General features: G+C 35.4%; 1 protein-coding gene and 1 long non-coding RNA gene across 19 annotated transcripts in view; one reads left to right on the top strand and one right to left on the bottom strand.

Annotated features, from left to right (window-relative positions):
• Nucleotides 1–21,437, bottom strand: part of kcnma1a (potassium large conductance calcium-activated channel, subfamily M, alpha member 1a) — a 679,240-nt gene that overhangs the window by 308,287 nt on the left and 349,516 nt on the right. The window lies entirely within an intron of this gene.
• The window catches only part of LOC120541516, a 33,961-nt gene that overhangs the window by 11,905 nt on the left and 619 nt on the right, over nucleotides 1–21,437 (top strand). Inside the window, exon 2 of the long non-coding RNA XR_005636019.1 lies at nucleotides 6,820–6,881. This is a non-coding gene — a long non-coding RNA (uncharacterized LOC120541516). The remainder of the gene's footprint in view (nucleotides 1–6,819; nucleotides 6,882–21,437) is intronic.

Here is a 21,437-nt window from a genome sequence, read left to right as displayed (position 1 = left end):
TGGGGGACCCAACGGTGCTTCACACGGTGACCGAGCTGCAGGCTATGGATGTATATATGTACTTAAGTAGGGTTCAGTTAGCGTTGGGAACCCGCGTACCAAATTTCTTGAAGATGGGCCCATAGGTAACAAAGACCGTTGGAAAGTTCAATATGGTGGCCGAGAGTGGCATCATACCACCAAAATAAGTATGTAGATCGATTTCGGTTATTGCAGGGAAGCCGCCTACCAAATTTCATGAAGATGGGGCCATAAATAAGAAAGTTTAACATGGCAGAAGTTGTTGACCATTATGACTGTTACACGTAGAATTTCGAAATGAAACCTGCTTAACTTTTGTAAGTAAGTTGTAAGGAATAAGGCTGCCAAATTTCAGCCTTCTACCTACACAGGAAGTTGGAGAATTAGTGATCAGTCAGTCAGTGAGGGCTTTGCCTTTTATTAGTATAGATTGGTTACTTACTCATGTCTTCTACGCTCCTTTACCTTTGGCCAAAGTTACATTCAATGTTTTACTGATCTATTTTGTTTGACATTTCAGGTTCTGGCTTGGAGCTATAATGCAATACTTGATTTTCTCACATTAAAAATATTTTAAGATTCTTAAGCAGTTATTTTTTTCCATTGTAATTGATGGCACTGACCCTGGTGTTTCAAAGCTTTGAGTTACTGTGCATGTTGGACTGGAAAGGAAAATTTCATTTGCAGATATATTTTCTTTGATGCAAATCTTTTTTTTATTTTTTTATTGTTATTTAAAATTCAATACCCAATACTTTGTTGTAAATGTAAGACCTTTAACTGAGGATTTAAATAAGAAAATAAAAATTTGATTAATTGTCATACTTTACAGCAAATGCTACATTTTAACCTGTTTATTCTAAAATAATGTAACATCACTAAAATATATTAAGGAATATATGTGAAATCCACAACATAATCCAATATTAAAAATAAAAAAGCATATACTCTGCATTCTTCTGCATCCAGTCCAATACCTGTAAAAATACATTTAAGAGCCTTACTCCAGAAATCCAAATTTCAAAATCCAAAATACCAAAAAATAAATCAAATCTTGGAAAATGCCAAAAAAACTTACAAAAAGGGAATCACAAAGGAGAACAAAAGAACACAGTTTCACTAAACAAAGTTCTGCCACTGCAAAATGGCTGTGCCCACACCTGGGCAGCTATATGTGCTGACGCTAACGGTAAAAGACAGAGGGAAATTATTTGGAATGGACCAGGAGACGGGAGCAGGAATTAATAATGGTATAAAGATAAAGTGTGGATCAGAAAAGCTGGGAAATCAAAATGAAACCAAAACAGCAAGTTAGAAATGTCATCAAAAAAATATTGTTAAAATGAACATGCAGAATGTCTTTAACCCTGAAAATACTCGCATGTCTCCACTTTAAATATCTTTAGGGTAATGACATCTCAACATGCAATTGTCAATATTATTAAATAAAGAATAATAAAGTACCACAATGGTCCCAAAACTACCATTCCAAAAGAAAACTTCGGAGTAAATATTTACAGTACAGTATAGGACTTTCAAGTAACTGCGCACTGAATTATTGCAGCACCCAAAAATTAGGGTAAGAGAGTGAAAAACTCACTCTCACACACAAACTAAAAGCAAGAGAGTGGACAAAAGTGACAGAAAGGAATAATTATAAAAGACAGACAAAGTTAAAATTAAATCACAATAAAATGTTATGCAAAAGAAACTACAAACTGTTAGGAAAAAGTGGGGGGTGGGGTAGGAAAAAACAATAGGTATACGTGTAGCCAAGCTGTCCTTGCCTTCCAAATTGTAATTTACATTTTTATTTAAAGTTTTAAAAGTTATATACTACTTGCATTGCTTTTATGTGTTTAAAATTAAAAAGATGCCAATAGTTTTTGACTTAGAACATAACTTAAAAACAATACTCCACAAATAAACATTCTGTAATAAATGTTAAAAAGCATTTTTAGGAAATTAAAAGTTACATTTAACTAAGGTATAGGTTGGTCAAACTTAACAGAACATATTTTTTTAAAAAAATTATTTACAGTAAAAGTCAACAATCATGCGGTTCTCTCATGAAGAACCAAAATCCATGAAAAATTTGTTATCCAAATTATTCTGCCTGGGCACAAAGTGACACCTGCTTTGGAAACTTTACAAAAATGCTACTGTTAAAAATCTTTAGTACTGTTATATTCCAGAGATGCAAAGAAAAACTTGAAATCAACACGTGAAGACACGGAGATGGATGCAGTTTGCAAAGTTATTAAAATACTATAGAAATAGTGTTAGAAACCTATAACTTTAAAGGGTACAATTTTTTTTTTCCCCACACTGTTATTTAAGTAAAAATATGTACTATATGACATTAAAATAATATTTATAATTACATTTTTTATATAAAATGACAAACTGTGACATACCTAAAAAGTGAACTTCATTCAATGTATATTACTCCATTTTAAAAATACAGGTAATACCATTAGCTGGTTATTTATCTAGGAGATTTGAAAAATACACAGGCCCTCTTGTTGTTTTCCATTTCATTTAAGATACATCATATACATAATGAGAAACCATTAATCACCCCTGTCACATAGTTTGTGACCAAATAAACTTATCCATTAAGGGCAGAACTTTTATTTTCCATTCAAACTTGTTTTTTCACAATCATAGTGTATATTAATTTCCCATAAAGCATTTTTAAAAATGCCCAGTTTGTTCTTGCATTTTTAAATTTGAGGGTGATTGGGTCTGTATCTAAATGTGAAAACAAAAGCTTAAAAACATGAATATAAAGCTTGAAAACGTGAATATATCTATTTTCGAGCCAAGAGCATTTGAGTTTGTGTATATATTGCAATAAAGTTTATCGATGTTGTTTAAAGAAGGAAAAAGAGATAAATCAAAACATTTTGTGTGATTCAGCCATTTTAAAAGGAGACCAGCTGTGCACTTCACCTCACCAACTGGCAACCTTTCTGCCCCTTAGGCATGGTTTAATTTGTAAAACTTCTCTCCAGGCGCTGTTATTGACTTTATTGAATGTGATGCCCATTGTGAATTGCTGTCTCTTTTCTGTAGACAATCAGAAAACTGGAAAAACAGCAAACTTGCAAACACTCACAGTATTTCACTACATGTGATAAAAATAGTTAAAAGTTGATCTAAAAAAATATGCAAATAACAACTTTTCACCGCCATATCATATTATGGGTTTGAGCAGATATCTACCAGGAATAAACCGTGAAACTTACTAATGACCTTTACTCATTCAAAAATGTTGTCCTCTGTTGTTTTATTGCTATATTCTCGGCAACAGCAACTCAACATGCACTATAAAACTTTACAATTGGTGCTTCCATCGGTGTCCTCATGGTTTTGTTGTAAGGCATAATCTGCTTTTTCATTTTCTCAGTATTTATTTATTGTGGCTGCACATGACATGCCACACAAAGTGTGTAAGGTGTATACAATAACAAAAAATAATAGGTAAACAGTTGGCACCATTTAGGAAAAAAATTGGTTTGAGCACACATGGTGTAAGAAAATAATATGATTTACAGTATGCATTTGCCACCAGCATGGCAGACATTATGAATCACAGCAGATGCATACTCAAATCAAATGACTTCAGAAAATATGATAGATCCGCCAATATATCAGACACTCTGCCCTCTTTTTTTTTTATCATAAGCCATGGCAGTATATAAAAGAAAAAAAATGCTTCAATTTAGAACACTATTTTACGTAAAAAATTAAAATATAGTATGTAGTGAAAAACTAGTTCATTAGTTTATACATTATTAATGATATTTTCATATTCTGCTTATTCTCTTTAATAAAACCCCTGTGTGCATCCAGGTGACCGTGTGTGTGTGTGTCTTTTGGTGAAGTGCGCATGCGCGATGCTCGGTGCGACACGCACAACCGGCATCGTGGACGCACACACACTGGAAGCTGAGCACACAGTGAATGGCGTAGCCGCAGCCACGCATGATAAGTAAATAAAGGACAGCATTGCTGGGGAGAGTGCTGATTGGGTAGTCGCGGCCACGTACATAAAATCCATTGCTGGGGAGACGCCACACATACTGCCCTGTGCATGTTTACTAACTAACTATCTACTAACAACATGCCACCCAAAAAAAAAGGACATGTCAAGTAGGACAAAAGACACAGACACTCAAATCGTATATAAGCAACATCTCCTGGAAGAATGGTCACCTCTGCAAGTAAACATCAACAAAAGAAAGGCTGAAAGACAAAGAAAAATACGAGCAAATAGATCGATTAGAAAAAAGAAAATGAGGGTCAGAATATTCCCCGTATTGATTTGGCTCTATCCTCTACTAATTTACCCTTTACCATAAGAAGGCGACAATTTCCAGTTACATTAGCCTTTGCCATAACAATTAATAAAGCTCAAGGGCAAACCTTAGAAAAAGTTGCCATTTACAGTACTTGCCAGAACCAGAATTCAGCCACGGTCAGTTATATGTTGCATTATCAAGAGTTAGAAGTTTTACAGATGTTGTTGTCAACGTTATAGATGATCCTGAACAAGAGTGTTTACAAAAAATGTTGTCTATAATGAAATTTTATTGAAAAATTTCCTGAGGTAAAAAAATAAAAACATTTTCCTAAATATCTTCTTCAGATATTGTGTATTACAGATTGTTATAAAGTTTTACACTAAGGCAATATTAATTATACTTACTGTATTGTCATATACGTTTCTATTTTATTTTTAATATTATTTTACTTTAGGCTTCTTGCAAAAATATTTTTAACAAAAAAAATTAAGACAACAAACAGAATGAGGTCAAGGTCCCTTGCCATTTAATATAGACTGTTCCTAATAATGTTTATGCAATAATGTTCTAGCGCCCGTTATTGTAACAGGCTTAATGTCCAGTTAGTAATATTTCTTTCTCTGTGTACTGATATTATTAAAGAGAACAGAGCTTATGGGTGTCTAAACTACATTGATGATAAAAAGTACTACTAAAGTAAAGAGGAAGTATATGAAATATTGTTCAGTTTTTATTGTCTTAACACTATAACATTGTGGTTCATATTTTATCAAGATAACTCCTTTTGTTTAAGTGACTTATGAAAATACAAGTTGTGACAGAGAAAAAAAGTTTTGATCCATTATACCATTTTCACTATTTCTCTCTAATATTTGTATTTTTGTATGTACTGAAATAAATGGTTTTTATTTAATAATATAAAATGGTACATTAATTTAAAATACCACAAAACAAAGAGGAACAAAGTGGGATGTTTGTCAAAGGAAGGAACTATAATACAAAACAAAATATGTGGCTGGTATTAACACCTGCAACATGTATTTTAAAAAATAGCTGTTTAAGTAATAAGATCCTACTGGATCCCAGAAACAAAACCAGTGTTACCATAAAACCAGAGTGGCACACGTTAAATTAAATTGAAATGTGGAAGCAATAATTCTGAAAGTAGTTAGATATGCCAGCAACAGAGGTGAAGAAATTGATAATGATACAAAGAAAGGAGGAGGAAGAACAATTGGTAAAATCTTTGCAACATCTGTTATTAAAATGAATGCTTTCTTTGTCATAATGGTGGTGTAAACATAATTACTATGTGTCCAGCAGGGAGCGAATTATCCCAAGGAATGCATTTTTTTTTAGAACTCTAGCCACACTATAACCAATACATTTCCCCAGATATTAAGGCAAGTAAATATGGTACAATATAGCCAAATTTTAAAAAGCATGCATTCACACCTATATATACAAAAAGATGGGGGAAGTATGTTGTCTTAAAATTCTTAAGTGCCATCTTTGACAAATGTATGTCCATCTAGAATAGGAGGCATTTTCCTAGGAACAGGCAGAACGTGATGCCTCAGTCTGTCCAATATGTAGGAATTCAAGAGTTCCTGTGTTTTTTCTTTTTTTTTTATTCTCTTCAAAAATGGCTGGCATATGTTTACCAAAATGTTTACTAAAAAGTTAACTATTTATTACTTTTTGGTGCTACTAGGAAACACAATATTTTCTTATCTGATTTAGATATTTTGTAATATGCTTTATTTATTTAATTTTTCTTAATTCTTCTAAGACTTTGACATCCATGTTGTTGAATACAGGATATTTCTTTATTTGCTCTGCATTATGCACAAATGGCTCCATCCATAGCGTGAGCATTCTATTTAACAATTCATCTGCTTCTATACACTTTTTCTGATTACATCACCTCATCTAATACATCACATCATCTGATTTTTAGTATGTAGAACTTTAATAATTCCTCCAATCAATTAATGCCACCAGTAATTGATGACTGAGATCAATTCTCCCATTTTTCTCAACACTGCTTAACAAAGAAGGGAGCTTTGTGGATTTTTCTGTTGATCTTGGGAATTATAGTTTGTAGTCTATCTAAGACAGGGCAGAGGACTCTTGTACTTTCAGCTTTAAGTTACATTTAGTTAACCCTTGAGTTTTCCGGGTGTTTAATAATTCATTCTGTTATAGTTTCTTATATATTGTAAAAGATTATTATATATTAACTAAATGTTCCATACTAGCAGGTTGCACATGCTCTCTAAGAATGTGTTCTTTTAGAATTGCAGCCATACTACCACCAATTTCTCTCTCTCTCTCTCTCCAGTAATTATGACAAAGATATTATAACATGGTAATAAACTACTTAAGAAATGATAAATGTAGCTTTCTTTTAAAAGTTGCTTTCACTTTAATATATACAAATGGGCTGACAGAAAGACTAAAAACATAACCTTCTGCTTATCCCTAGGAACATGCCTCAATCTCCCCTAAAGATGGACATACAATCAAAGACACCAACAGAATTGTACGGTAGGTAGTTGTACAGTCCTACAACTTTTACACAATTGTGTTACTGATTTTTGGTCCATTACTTCTACTGCTTCTTAATGATACCCAGGCAGATATAACCAGTGTGAAGAACCTGCAAACTTGCCTTAAATGTTCATCTAACTGAACATCTGCATTTCTTATTAAGTTCACAAATCTTCCTTCTTTTACAAGCCACATCTAAATAGTTTGTCTGCATTATCATTGCCTACACATTATCTGTCCTTACCTATTTAAAGCGAAATAATAATGGCTTTGAATTAATGAAACTTAACCAACTCTGTGGTTTTCTACAAGGAAACACTGTCAAAATAAATAAATGAGGTAAACATGAAGCATTTTCCAGCCGTGCAGCAATAGATCAGATTAGTGATTTATATCCATCCCAGGGTTGATTTGATCATTCTTTTCTCAGAGCTACATCACTCTAAATACCAATTTCTTTTGGCTCTTGTGCATTGACATTGACAGAGGAATCAAGTTAAATACTTGATAAGGCTGTAAGGACCAGGTGCTTTTCTCATACTATTTATTTTCTTCTATTCACAACATATATCCATTTATAGTAGGCAAAAGAAATTCTGACAAAAATGTGATGGCTTTGCAAATTACTTAAACCATTCAATTTTACAGTTATACAAACAAATGCTATGCAGACAATACAATGTCATATTTCAGTTTATGTTTTGTTCTGCCATTACATTAAAACAACATTTACCCTACTTTTTTAATTAATTACTTTGAAATGTACTAAAAGTCTTAATGTGAGCCCAAAACAGCAATCTGAAACACATATTCATCCTGTTAAAATAGCTGTTGAGAAATAGAAAGTAGGCATTTATTTCCTATAAATGTCTTCATGTGTGACATATCATACACATACTACAGTATGTAAAGAATAACACATCTTTACTAAGTTATTACTAACTCTTCTATTTTAGGACAGAAAGAAATATTTTCATGATACTGATCTAACAAATTGCAGCCAGATCTAATCATGCACTGAAACTAAAGAAAGTCCATTAAAAGCATTCTCCAGAAAGCAAACAGTTTATTCTACTTGAATTAGCACACACTATCTACAGGAAAGCAGTAAATAAAGTGCAAAAATGTAGAATAATAAAAGGATATTATAGCAAGCTCTACTGGAAACGGTACAGCATGATCTACTGTGGTGCTAAAATATCAAATTTGACCTAGGTTCCTCTCCTAATAGCAACAAAGTTCATGCATATCTTACCTTGATGTACTAAAATGTACATTTTAAGGGAATGAATGGGAAAAGAATTGGTATTAGAAATTAAATAATAATTAATTCAAACAAATACAAAATAGACAGAAAAATCTTTAAAGCTGCTGTGAATGCATACATCTATATGTTTACATCTAACTAACTCTTTCCACAAACTAAACGTTAAGCATGTTATCAAAAAGTACAAAAAGCTGTAAAGAGATGCGCAAGGAGAAATGTTGAGGAGAACAAATATACTTTTAAGTATTTTCAAACAAAAGAGATGCTGCACACATTACTTATATGCTAACAAGTTATTGATAAAGTCTATTCGATCAATTACTCTAATTAACTTAAAGTTACTTAGCCTTAAACTTTTGATAAGCATATATGTATAAATTATATAATAAGCCAGGCATTTTAAAGAAAAATACTTGATGTTGGAAAAAAAGTTTATATTAAGTCATAATTTTCTAGGAGTAGTTTATAAACCTGTATCTGTAAATAAAAAAAATTAAAAAAAAAATTTGTACCCAAAAGTAAGAGAATAATATTACACAATGAACTATCAAACAACTTGAGGAAGTCAGTTAGCAAATGAATATCCGTTAGGAGGGACTGCTCTATGTCCAACCTCACTGGTAGCACAATACCTTGAAGCGCTAGCAAAATTGTTTTAAAGAGAAAAATGAAATTCATAGTACATTGAAAGGACTGAACATTTAGAAACCAAATACAAAAATGACAGCCATATTTTATCACATCCACCCGACCCATTACAAATCATCTAAGTCCAACAGTTTTTAATTAAAGAGATCCTTAAATAAAAAAAAAAAGATACATAACTTTTCAGGGAAGTAACTGACATAAAAGTCATTTATTGTTTCCTTCAGGATATAAAACCTTGTCCTGAGCTTCACTGCATCTTTTTTCAGTGTTTGTGACATTTTTCCTTTTGCCTTCAGGTAACACATACTGTTGATTTTCCTTTGTATCTCTTTTCATCTATGTTGTTAAAAGTTTATAATTATAATGTGGACATTCTAATACCCATGTCTTTTTGTTAAACATTCACTCATTTTCTGACTGATTGTCTGAATGCAAGGCAGGAAGCATTGTTGGGTAGAACATTTTGTTTAAACTTTCTAGGACTAGAGAATAAAAAAAAAATTGCTACTAACTTAATAAACATAATTCTGACTTTTACACAACATATTGTACATAACTGCAAATCTATTGACAAAGGGAATTCTAATTCAAATATACTCTGTGCAGCTTGACGCTACAGTAGGTCTCAAAAATTGGCAACCACTCTATTGACGCAGATGGCACCTTCTATAATCATCGAGTAGATCTGCTGTGGCAGCTGGGAGCCAACAGGAGTGCAGTCTGTATATTTACCAAAAAAAAAACTCTGATTAACTTCACATTGAGAGGAATTATAAAGTAACATTTAACTCAACTGACCAGGAAAGTAAACCTAGGAACATTTCTAGTACATATTTTTAAACACATCTAAAGCCAATTTAAATTCAACCTGCAAATTTTAGGATCTTGAAAGATTAAAAAAAAAAGTCTTGCAGCTGACATGGCAAGAAAGAGTAACACCAGTACTACTAACTGGATTCATTTCCAGCTTAACAAAATATTGTTTTTAACTGTTCATATTAATTGTTAACAAAGCTAACCCACGGTCATGTCAAAAAAGTGCAAGACAAGAGTTTGGCAGTCCTGGCTTAGTGTAAAGGGCACTTGTTGTCCTTGGCAGAGGTTAATTTATTATTCTCTTAACATGTGTGTACACATAATAGTCAGTAAAGAGTAAATATAAATACAACATGTTGGCAGTATTCATCCTAAGCCCTTTTCAATTACTGGATCTAGTGTCTGCCACACTTCTTTTCTCCTAAATAAACGGGTACTACCCAAATTTCAGTAAACCCTGACAGGAACAGACATTTATGCCTTTTTGATCATGTAGGCCCTTTCATAATTTGTATGAGCACAATCACTGTACCTCATTGGACAACAGACACAATCTGGTTAGTAAAGAAATTAGACCAAAAAAAAGTCAATATTTTATTTAACTCCACTGATAAAAAGTGTTTTCCTAAAATTAACCTCTTAGCTTCTTAACAGAGAAATTAACAGACTTTTTTAAAAAAAGAAAAAGCTCAAATACCATTTCATGCAAAGAAATAGATTGGTAAAACATGTGTTTATTACCTCCACACAAATGATTAAGGAAAAAATGTAATTTTATGAATAAAAAACATTAAATGTGTAAAGATTGATTCAAAAGTCAATAATTTAAAAAAAAGAAATAAAACAAACACGTAGGTAGGTTTTGCTGTGGTACAATGGTAATAAAGGGTGTGATAATTATATAAAAATGAGACAATTACAAAATTCCAGGACTACAAACATCTACTTTTACAGGCTGTACCCAGGACTTTCCAATCAGAAAGGGTTTTATATGCTATTAGACCTAAAAAACACGGTCTGTTTAGTGAGCAGCCAGTGAAAAATGCTAACTGGGCTACTCCAGTCTCCCCAAATATTCAGGCTAAGTCCTTCCACAACAACTCTCAAATCAAGTTTTAACCCTTAAGTCATCAACAATACAGCTTCTTGTAGAGTTAGCCAACCTAATGTTAGGATCAAGGAAATAATTTTGTGTGATATTGTATCTTTACTTTTTTGAGTGTTTTCATGAGTGCTGGCATTTTCTGTCTCTGGTTGCTATTCAAGCCATGACATCATGGCAGTCTTATAAAAGGACATGCAATTAAAGTGGTGTTTGAATTTTTTTTTTGACTATTAATCTTAAGGTCTTCCTTAAATCAAATTTATTTATTTATTAAAATGTTTTGTTACGATCATGTCAGAATTACTTTCTGTAACGTTGCAAAAAAAAAACTCTGCCACTTGATTTATTAATCTGTCTAAAAAAGAATCAGATAACAAGTCTCAAAAACAAATTTGTAAAGAGCAAAGACACCTAAGAAGTCTTCAATAAACTAAGATCTGCTCACTTGTGCCTTATATTGGGGCATTCCTGCATTCTGAACTAGAAGTTGATGAGTTTTATAATTGGTGTGGATACAGTCTTGTCTCAGTGGTTTTTAAATACAGTGAAACTACACTTGTGTGCATTCTTTTCTGTGAAACTAGATAGATAGATACTTTATTAATCCCAAGGGGAAATTCACATTCAATTCTGCTAAGCAAAAACTACTATACGAGGTGTGGCAGAAAAGTAATGAGACTGATTTTTATTTACCAAAGTTTTTATTTTTTTCAAACATCAATGTTATCCCCTTCAAAGTAGTTCCCTTGGGCAGCTACACACCGATGGAGACGTTGTTCCCACTGTTGGTAGCAGCACTGGAAGTCTTCAACCGGTATGGTCTTCAGCATGTCCGTTACACTCTTTTGGATGTTTTCTAAAGTCCGAAATGGCGTCCTTTGAGGACACTTTTCAGTTTAGGAAAAAGGAAAAAGTCACACGGACTGAGGTCAGGTGAATAAGGGGGCTGGGGAACCACAGCAATGTGTTTTTTCGATTGTCCTTCTGCTCAATTGTGAGGTTTTTTGGCACCATTTTGGCACAGACCTTTCGCATGTGCAAATGTTCAGTCAAAATTTGATGAACGGTAAATCTGTTCAAATTTAGTTTTGTTCACTCAACATTCTTAATGTTAAACGACAGTCTGATCTCACAAGAGTGTTCACATGTTCGATGTTTTCATTGGTTTTCGAAGTTGAAGGCCTCCCTGAAAAACTTGAGCTCGGGATAAAGAATGTTCCCCATAGGCCTGTTTTAACTTTTCAAATGTCACACTTGCCGATTCTCCAAGCTTAACACAAAATTTAATGGCACAACGTTGCTCCAAATTCCGCTGTTCCATTTTGCGTGACGCACAACCAAAAACACAACTTCGCTAATAGCAGTCACAAAAATCACGTAGTTAACGGAAGGAGTTGAAACTCGCACTGAGCTATGGGAGGGTACTGATACACGTGTTCTATCAAGGACAACAGCGCAGCGTTGCCAGATCGCTTGCAGTGTTGCCAGTCTCATTACTTTTCTGCCACACCTCGTATGTTGTTGGTAATCTAGAAATGCTAACCAAAAACTGTCACTTAAGAAATCTCAGCAATAGCAGGAGAGTAAAGAGCTACACTTTCTAATATTCACTAACCACAAAAACCAGCAAAGCAACTTAATGCATAACAAGCAAAGTGGGATTTAGCTTTTTAAGTGAATCTGACTGTGAATAAGAAGGACCCAAGTTCTAGTGGCAACTGAATTATTAGTTCTCAAAACCAAACAAATTGTAATAACAAAAGTAGACTATATCTAAAGTGTTTCACAGGAGATCAGGAAAATATATATTAATTTGCAAGCATCTGTGATATTATATACGACTTTAACATTTTTGATGATAGGGTCTCACCGTTCAAGATATTCTGTTACATTTTGGTGGACCAAGGAGGCTGAAGATTTAGAAATTTTAGTTGATACAGTACTTATCACCTACTTCTGGAGGAACACAGTATACTGGAATCAAACTATGACTTTTCTCCCTGTATTGTTGCAGTTCAAATGAAAAAACAAACATAACTAAGTTGTCTTATGGGCCTTGTCATTCATGCTATACCAGTAATGCAACTTGTCAGTATTTACCTAAATAATACGAGTGACTTTGGACAGCAGACAAGTTGAGGTGTGATCATGCCATAGAAAGGTAAATATTATAAGTGACATAGTCACTTATGGGGATTATATTTCAGATAGAAATAACTGGGTGCCAACAGGCCAAAAAGGCACCAGTTAAAGAAGTGAGCAAAGTCAATGCCCATGTTTTGGGAAAGGGGTTTAGTAAAATTATGAAGAATGACTTCAGATTGCCTCTAGGAGATTCTGGCAAACCATTTGATATGTAAGTTTAGGCAGGATATTGCCCAGTCTGTCCGCAGCAAGGGTGGGCATCACTGACCTCGGTTAAGGATACCCCAGTAAGTAGAAGGAGTGCTTTGAGGAACTCCTCCACGGAAAAGGCAGTTACCCAATTATAAGCACTGGTTCTGTGAGGAGTCCATTTTCTCAAATTCAAGTGTATGTTATTCCAGGCATATCTAAAATACCATGGGACGGAATTGTGTTGCTCAAGACTGAAATGTGCATAAAGGGAAAGGGAAAAACCACAAAAAAGTAAAGTTCTACATACACAAAGTCCAACCAATAATTTTGTGTATAAAAACTGGCTGATATGCCTGTTACAGAGAGTTTAGCAGTTTTATTGCCTGAGGAAATAAGCGATTGCACATTCTGGCTGTTCTTCATTTCATGCAGAAATATTTCCTACCAGATGGCAAGAGAATGAACAGTTCATGAGAGGAGGAGTCTTTCACAATGCAGAGGGCTTTCTTCTTGCATCTGTCCTTAAAAATGTCCTCAATTGAGGGGAGAGAGACACCGATAATCCTCTCAGCCATTCTCACCACACATTGTAGAGTTTTCCTGTCAGACACACTGCAGTTTCGGAACCAGGATATGATGCAGACCATTGGGACACTCTCAATAGTGCTTTGGTAGAAGGTGGTTATAATGTGAGGTGGGATTCTCACTCGCTTCAACCTCCTAAGGAAGTGCAACCTCTGCTAGCTTTTTCTTGACCTGGTTTGTGGTATTGAGAGACCAGAAGAGATCCCCAGTGATGTAGACACCCAAGCATTTTGGGTTAGGGAATGTTCATAATTTGCTCCCAAGTCCACAACTCTTTTGTCTTGTTGACATTAACAGACAGATTGCTGTCCACACCAGCTCACTAACTGTCCCACCTCTGCTGTGTTTCATTTTCATTACTGATGAGTCCTACTACTGTTGATTCATCAGCAAATGTAATGAGTTGATTTATGCTGGATTTAGCAGTACAGTCATGTGTTAGCAGATTAAAGAGTAATGGAATGAGCATGCAGCCCTGCAGGCCCCCGTGCTTAGTTTGATGGTGTGCAATATCTTAGTGTTAACACACACTGTCTGCTGTCTTTCTGACAAGAACTCCATGATCCAGTTACAAATTAAGGTGTTCAATCCAAGCACAGAAAGTTTCACTGTAAGTCAATAAACAAAATCCTGGCATAGCTGTTCTTCTCCAGGTGGGAAATATGGTTTGCAAGACAAGTGTGACTGCATCATCTGTGAACCAACTGGCACAATACGAGAACTGTAAGGGGTCCTGTGAAGGTGGGAGGGTAACTTTTAATGTGACCCACGGCATGTCATTCAAAGCATTTCATTATGACAGAGGTCAGTACCACAGGCCAGTAGTCATTGAGGCAGGTTACAGTCATTTTCTTGAGCATAGGAAAGATGGTGGCAGTCTTAAACTGTGTAGGTGCGACAGACTTCTGGAGAGAGATGTTAAAGATGTCTATGAAAACACCTGCTAACTCAGCAGTCCAGTCTTTTAACTCTCTTGTGTCTCTGGAATCACAAAATTTTTCCCTTAATTTTTCCAGTGTATTGCAGTTCACCCTTCTTGGTTGCTTGGGAGAGGTCACTTATTACCAGCCTGAGAGCTACTTTGTCCCCCGATCTGAAGGCAGCACCCCTGATTCTCAACATTAGCCAAGAACAGAATCAGTGTACTTGTTGACATCAATTTGAAAATCGGCGTATGTGGCAGCTCCTTTGACATTTGTGTACACCAAGTTCAGCATGTTAGCTTCTCAGGTTAGAAAGTAGATTACTAGTATAATTTAGGCAGAACAGTTTTTTGCATGGTTGAAATCTCCAGCAATTGCAATAAAACAGTCTGGATGGGCTCATTGATGGCACTGTAGAGCTGCCACTGGGCCTCCTGGGTGTTAACACTGGTAGGAATGTGCAGTGGCAGTGAATGGCTGGCAAAAGGGCCAGCATTCCACAATCAAATATTCCACCAGATGTGAACAGTGAGTTACAGTATAAAAATGTCACTGTTACTGCACCACACAATGTTGACATACATACATAGTCCTCCATGTCAAGCCTTAACAGGAGCTCCCTGCATTCCAATCAGCACGAAAGGAAGTTGGCACATCCAGCTGGACTGCTGCATCAGAGAGCCAAGTTTCAGTCAAAAGAAAAACACAGTAGTCTGTCACTTCATGCTGTGTATGTAGTTGCAGCTGTAGATAATTCAGTTGATTTTCCAAGGAGCGAACGTTAAGAGAATAAAGGAGATGGGCTGGTCGGTCTATCGGATTTGCTTTTAGCCTCGTACAGATGCAAGAGCTCCTGTCCCGCTTTCATCTCCACACACACCACTTCCTATGTGTCCAACCCCAGTCAGCTCTATAGGACAACTCCAGAGATTATTGCTTACTGCAGCAATCTGAGGCTTTTTTCCGGACCTAGAGAAGCTACTACATCTATGTGCACTGCTATTGCTGAGGTCACTGCAGGAACTGAAAACTCCATGTACAGAAGACTGCAGCAATTTTATATGGAATGCAGGACCATGCTTTAAACACTGGTAGAATGGGGTTGTGGTCTCCATTTTGGAAAAGGGGTGTATTGCATTTATCCAGAATTTGCACTCCACAGTAAGCAATTTATGCTGGTGTAACAGAGATGACATCTGATAGCTAAGCCTAAGATCTAAGAAGAGCTATTTGCCCCATGGTATGTTATGTTATGAAAGGTGCTAAAAGATTGCTTGCTGAGTGAGAAATGTGTTTGCATATATGGAATAAAGTTGAAACCATTCAATATGGATGTGGGACTCCACTATGGGTGTGTTTTGTCTTCTCCACAGTTTGTAATTTTTACAAACAGAACATTAGCCATGAATAAGTGATTATGGAAAGCAAAGGGTTGCATCTCATCATATTATTTGCAGCTGAGTGTTATGTGGTGGGGATCGCAATTAAATCTGGCTACTTTGGAAGTCATGGTCATTCACCAAAAAACAAAAAAAAAGAAAAATGGCTTTCCTTCTGTAGATAAGGGTTAAGCAGCTGTCCCAAGCAGAAGAGTTCAAGTACCTTGGGATCTTGTGCAGGAGTAAAAATTGAGGTGATTGAGAAAATGATCAAGAAACCAGTGCAGCAGCTCAGTTTTTTTGGAGTTTATACCATATTCTGGTAATGAAACAGGAGCTAAGTCATCCATAAATGTTTTGATTTACCAATCAGTCTACATGTTTATTTTCACACACACAGGCAGTGGATAATGACAGAAAAAAATATGTTGAAAGAACAAGTGGGGAAAAATAAGTTTCCTGTGCAGGTTTGCTGTTGTTATTCTCTGTGTCTGTGTGAGGACTTTAGCAGTATGGGAGAAACTTTCAGTAGAAACACTGCTTTCCTAATCAAGTAGGGGCAGTTGAAGTAGTCTGAGCATAAAGTTTACATGCCAATGGGTGGCTTACGTGTTGGTGTATCAGGCATGGTCCACTAAGTGAAGACCCATGTATAGACCAACTGCATACTAAAAGATTAAATTTCTTGGCTGGCCTGGAAACATCTGGGAATTCCCCAGGAAAAGCTGGTAAAGTTTCAGTGGCTTAATTAGTTACTTTTGAGGACAAATTCCATGTATGTGGAAGGGGATCTAAGAGTACAGCTCTTTTCTGCATATAAAAAAAAACCTTCTGTTATATTTATTTGCCATTTACTCTTACAACCATACATACTCACTCATGAACAAGACCATGAGGCATACAACTTTATTCCAACTGTGGCAGCTTCTCCCACATTACCTGGAGGAAACAAGTTACTCTTGTTAGAAGAAAACCATAAACTGAATTTTGGAAGTGACAAATCTCATTCCTATAGTGCAGAATGTAGTTGTGCATTGTGCCAGTCAAGTCAAAGTCAGAATAGACCACAACTGCTCATCATTTGCAAACAGCTGACTTGCATCTCTCTGGCCCCACAAACTGGAGGCTCTCTAAACCTCTTATTATCCTAGCAAAATTAGAAAGAGACCATGAGGATGGTCTGGTATGGTGGTAGTGAAGTGGGGGCTACATCCTTGATTTTAGGGGTCCAGTTGTCAGGTGGTCATCTGTCCCTTTCACACAGCCTCCATCCCGAGAGTCTGCAACTGGAGCTCAGAAACACAGTATTAGGTTCTTGACAAGTGATGCAGCAGGGAGCACAAGAATAGAGAGAGCTTGCTGGGTATTTAGCATGATGTGATGGGATCAGGATCTGTGCATCATGGGCAGCTAGGGGACAATGCTTTTAGATAGGTATTAGTATTGTGGGATGGTATTGTTGAAGTGGAGTGGCAAAAAGGGGAGTGTTAATGAGAGAAAAGAGAGAGCAAGAGGCAAAGGTATGAAAGGTTTTGTTAATGGGGAGGGAAACCGTTACAGTACCCCCATTAGCATTTAGTCATTTCAACATAAATCTAAAAAAACTGAAGAGGATAAATAATTATGTTAGTTGACCATTCAATTATTTTCTAAACTCACTTAATCAATGCTTAAAGACAAAGGGGGTTGAGGCCTATCCCAGAAATATTGAAAAGAAGGCAAGAATCAACTTTGGAAACTATCAACTCATAAGCACTACTACTCATTTAAACCAAGCTAATTTTGAGTTAGCAGTCAACATGTCTTTGTGATGGGAGATGAAAACTAGACTAGCTTCAGTAAAAGAACACGTGTACACAGTGAGAATATGTAACCAGCTGACACAGATTGAGTATCATGGGATCTGAAGCTAATCTTTCAGAGATAAAAGGAAATAATGCTAGTAATTGTGCTACTGCGTCATTAGTTAGTTTGTTTTTTTATGCTTTACTGTTTTTCTCTGTGTATATAAAGAAAGGATCGATTTAACATATTTAACAGTACAGGGCAGAATTTTGCTAGAGAATGTCATGGAAACAACAATAAAATGGTGTTAGCTGCTTTGAATTTAAGAAATACAGATACCCTGTGTTAAATACAACGTTAGGATCATTCTGGAAACACACAAAGATGTACAGATAGTACTGGACAAACTGATCAGAGTGCCCAAACTGTTTATGACATGCCCCACCTGAGATGAGAAAATGAATATTCTTTCTGGTTGTGACACAACCAAATTGGCTGATGCAGAGGTAGATGTAACTGGGCTTGGAGTTCTGGATAATTGGAAAGACTTTTATCTAATAAAAAGGATGAAGTTTAGCGTTCAGATTCATGGAAAATAACTTGTTTTGTGAGATTTTTTGTTTGGGTGCAGGTTAGCTTCAACTATCCACTTTTCTTTATATTAAAGTGAATCAAATGTCTCACATCAGATATTTCAAATTCAACCACAGCCTATCAGCTTTCAAAACAGTCTAAACAAATGTATTACACAATTAGGACAATGCTCAAAGTTGGGAGTGATTTGGAGTATCTATGTGTACTTGCCAGAGGACTTTTTGTTATACACCATTATTAGGCAAATATGCTGCATTTTTACATTAAATTTTATAGTTTTTTTTTTAAGTTCCAAACACATATTTAGGTAACTTCTCTACCACCCATGTGTACTGCTGTGATAAATCCAGTTAGGCAGCTTTTGCACTATCATCAAGGTGTCTTGAGATTATAGGAGTTCAAATAATACCTAGAATTTTGGAAGAGTAATTAAGCTTCATTAATATGTTAAGAAAATCTTGAGAGTTTTGTTGTGAATATCCATAAGGTACTTTAATAGCATTACACAATCACAAATAATATATTTGCAGCCAGTGGTACAAAATAATTTTACTTTTCCACGAACCACTGAAAGGCAATATATTTTTCCTCATCATTAAGCTAGCTATTTGAGCACTTTGAGCTACTTTTTGTATGAAAATGTGCTATATAAATAAATGTTGTTGTTGTTGTTATTTATTGAAACATTTGAAGACTTCCTAATTTGTCTAAGTTTGTTGTAATATTTAGGTGACCGCAGGAAACATTCAGAGCCGCTGATATTTCCAGGCAGTATAGCAAGATGACAAAGCCCAAAGTCAAGTAGTATATCACATCTATGCAGTCTGCAATGGTGAAGTTGTGATACCAAGTCAGTCTTGGGTGAAACCTACAGCATTTGTTTTCTTTTTAGATGGTGTTGCATGGCTATATTGCTGTAATAGTAAGTTAATTCATTTCAGATTACAAAGACTGCATTTTTTCACTTAAGGAATACGGGAAAAGTTAGACATCTAGATAACTTTCCAAGTCACTGAAAAATGAATTAACTTTTTTTTAGTCAACGAGATTACTGTAATGCACTCCTAACAAGACTACCAAAGAAAGACATAAATAGGTTACGTTTAGTGCAGAATGCAGCAGCCAGAATCTTAACTAGAAAAAGAAAATTTGAGCATGTCACACCTTTTAGTGTTGTTACAATGGTTACTCATGTCATACAGAATTGACTTTAAAATTCTGCTGATGGTTTATAAAGCCTTAAATAATTTTGCTCTGTCCTATATCTTGGAATGCCTATCCCCCTACACTTCAAGATGTAACCTTAAATCTTCAGCTCTGCTTATAATTCCAAGAGTGCCAAGCTTATAAGAAGTGGTGAGACAGCCTTTTGCTGTTATGCACCTAAAATCTGGAATGCTTAACCAATAGGAATTTGCCAGGATCATTTTAAAGTACTGCTAAAAAAAACATTATTTTAGTTGTATTCCTAATAAACTATACGGGAATATACTGTAATTATCATATTCTTCTGGGATCTGTAATCTGTTCTAACCCCCACTACTTTCTCTGTTTTTTCTGGTTCTTCTGTGATGGAGATCTGTGCCACCACCACCTGATCAGATCACCATGCAGCCCCCAAAGATGATGAAATGAAGGTGGATGTCTCAGTTGCCCTGGAGACTCCCTTCATCATTTAAAACATAAAAACTAAGAGGTTTCAATTAGGAACATTTATGTTAGGTAGAATGCCCAGTGAGGGCCTCGGCGGTCTTTTGGCCTTGGAACCCCTACAGATTTAGTTTTTCTTCTCCAGCCTAACTGGAGGATTTTTTTTTTGTTGTCCTCCTGTCCATCTGACCTTACCTTGGTTTGTTGTTATTTATTGTTTATTATTATTATTATTGCCTAATTTTAATTGTTCTTCTTTTCTTGTAACTTTGTCATCTTGTAAAGCACTTTAAGCTGCATTGTTAAATGAAAATGAGCTGTATAAATACATTCTATCGTTGCAATTCAGTGTTACAGCAGACAACTGTATTTTATTTTGAAGAGAAATACTCCCAAACCAATACTTCCTGAAGCTTTGTGTTGGAACTGAAACATCTGTGCTTTGTTTGCCTTTGTGAAGAAGTCAATTTTAATTGAGGATTTTTTTTTTTATCTAGTTACTCATGACTCACCTAACAAGGTATAGATTTTTATCATGAAAGAGTCTGGGATAAATCTTTGCACCTGATAATAAGCCCGTTAATATTTTTATATAAATGTACGAAATTTAACAGAAATTGAATGTAGAAAACCTGAACTACAGAAAACTGTTGGCTCTCAGCATTTTCAAAACACCACAGGAGATCCTCTGAAATCAAAAAAGAGAAAAACTCCTCATGTAAAGAAAGAAATAATGAAAAGAAGCTAATCTTTGAAAGATGACAGAGCGAGTTACTGTGTACAACGAATAAATGTGGTGTCATATTGCATCATTACTGAAAACTGTACATGCAGGCAGATGTAGTTAAAATTTGAAAAGTGCAGTTAGTATAGAGTATATGTATGACTGAAATGCATTTAGTCAACAAAAGCCAGCAAGCAAATTTAAAAGAATCACAGAATGCTAGGGTGGCAACATGGCACAGGAATATTCTGGAATGTTATGAGTTTTCTACATGTTGTTCGCAGCATATTGCACAATGTGAAGTGACACAAGGTGGGCCTTTTAAGCATAACAAAAGCATTTTTAAAGGAATGAGTACACTGTGTCTGGCCTTGTAGGAAGCTTCTTTATTTTGCTGTATATGTGCGCCCTGCGGTGGGCTAGCACCCTGCCCAGGGTTTTTTTCCTGCCTTGCGCCCTGTGTTGGCTGGGATTAGCTCCAGCAGACCCCCGTGACCCTGTAGTTAGGATATGGCGGGCTGGATAATGGATGGATGGATGTTATAATAAAAATGCTTTCAAATATCTTCTTGACTAACCATGAATAAGCAGAAATATCAAACATAAGCAGTTTTCCTTGAGAGTGTTAAAATTAAAGGTTAGTCTGTTAATATTTAGTACCATACTTTACATGTTTCCCTGTTTACTTTTCAGAGTTTTATAAAAAATGTTTTGGAACCTAGTGACATGCAATTAAAATA

This window comes from Polypterus senegalus, chromosome 1 (genome assembly GCF_016835505.1).
Source record: "Polypterus senegalus isolate Bchr_013 chromosome 1, ASM1683550v1, whole genome shotgun sequence".
Taxonomy (NCBI): domain Eukaryota; kingdom Metazoa; phylum Chordata; class Cladistia; order Polypteriformes; family Polypteridae; genus Polypterus; species Polypterus senegalus.
The sequence above is the reverse complement of the archived record's forward strand: the minus strand, read 5'-3'. Positions and strand labels throughout refer to the sequence as shown.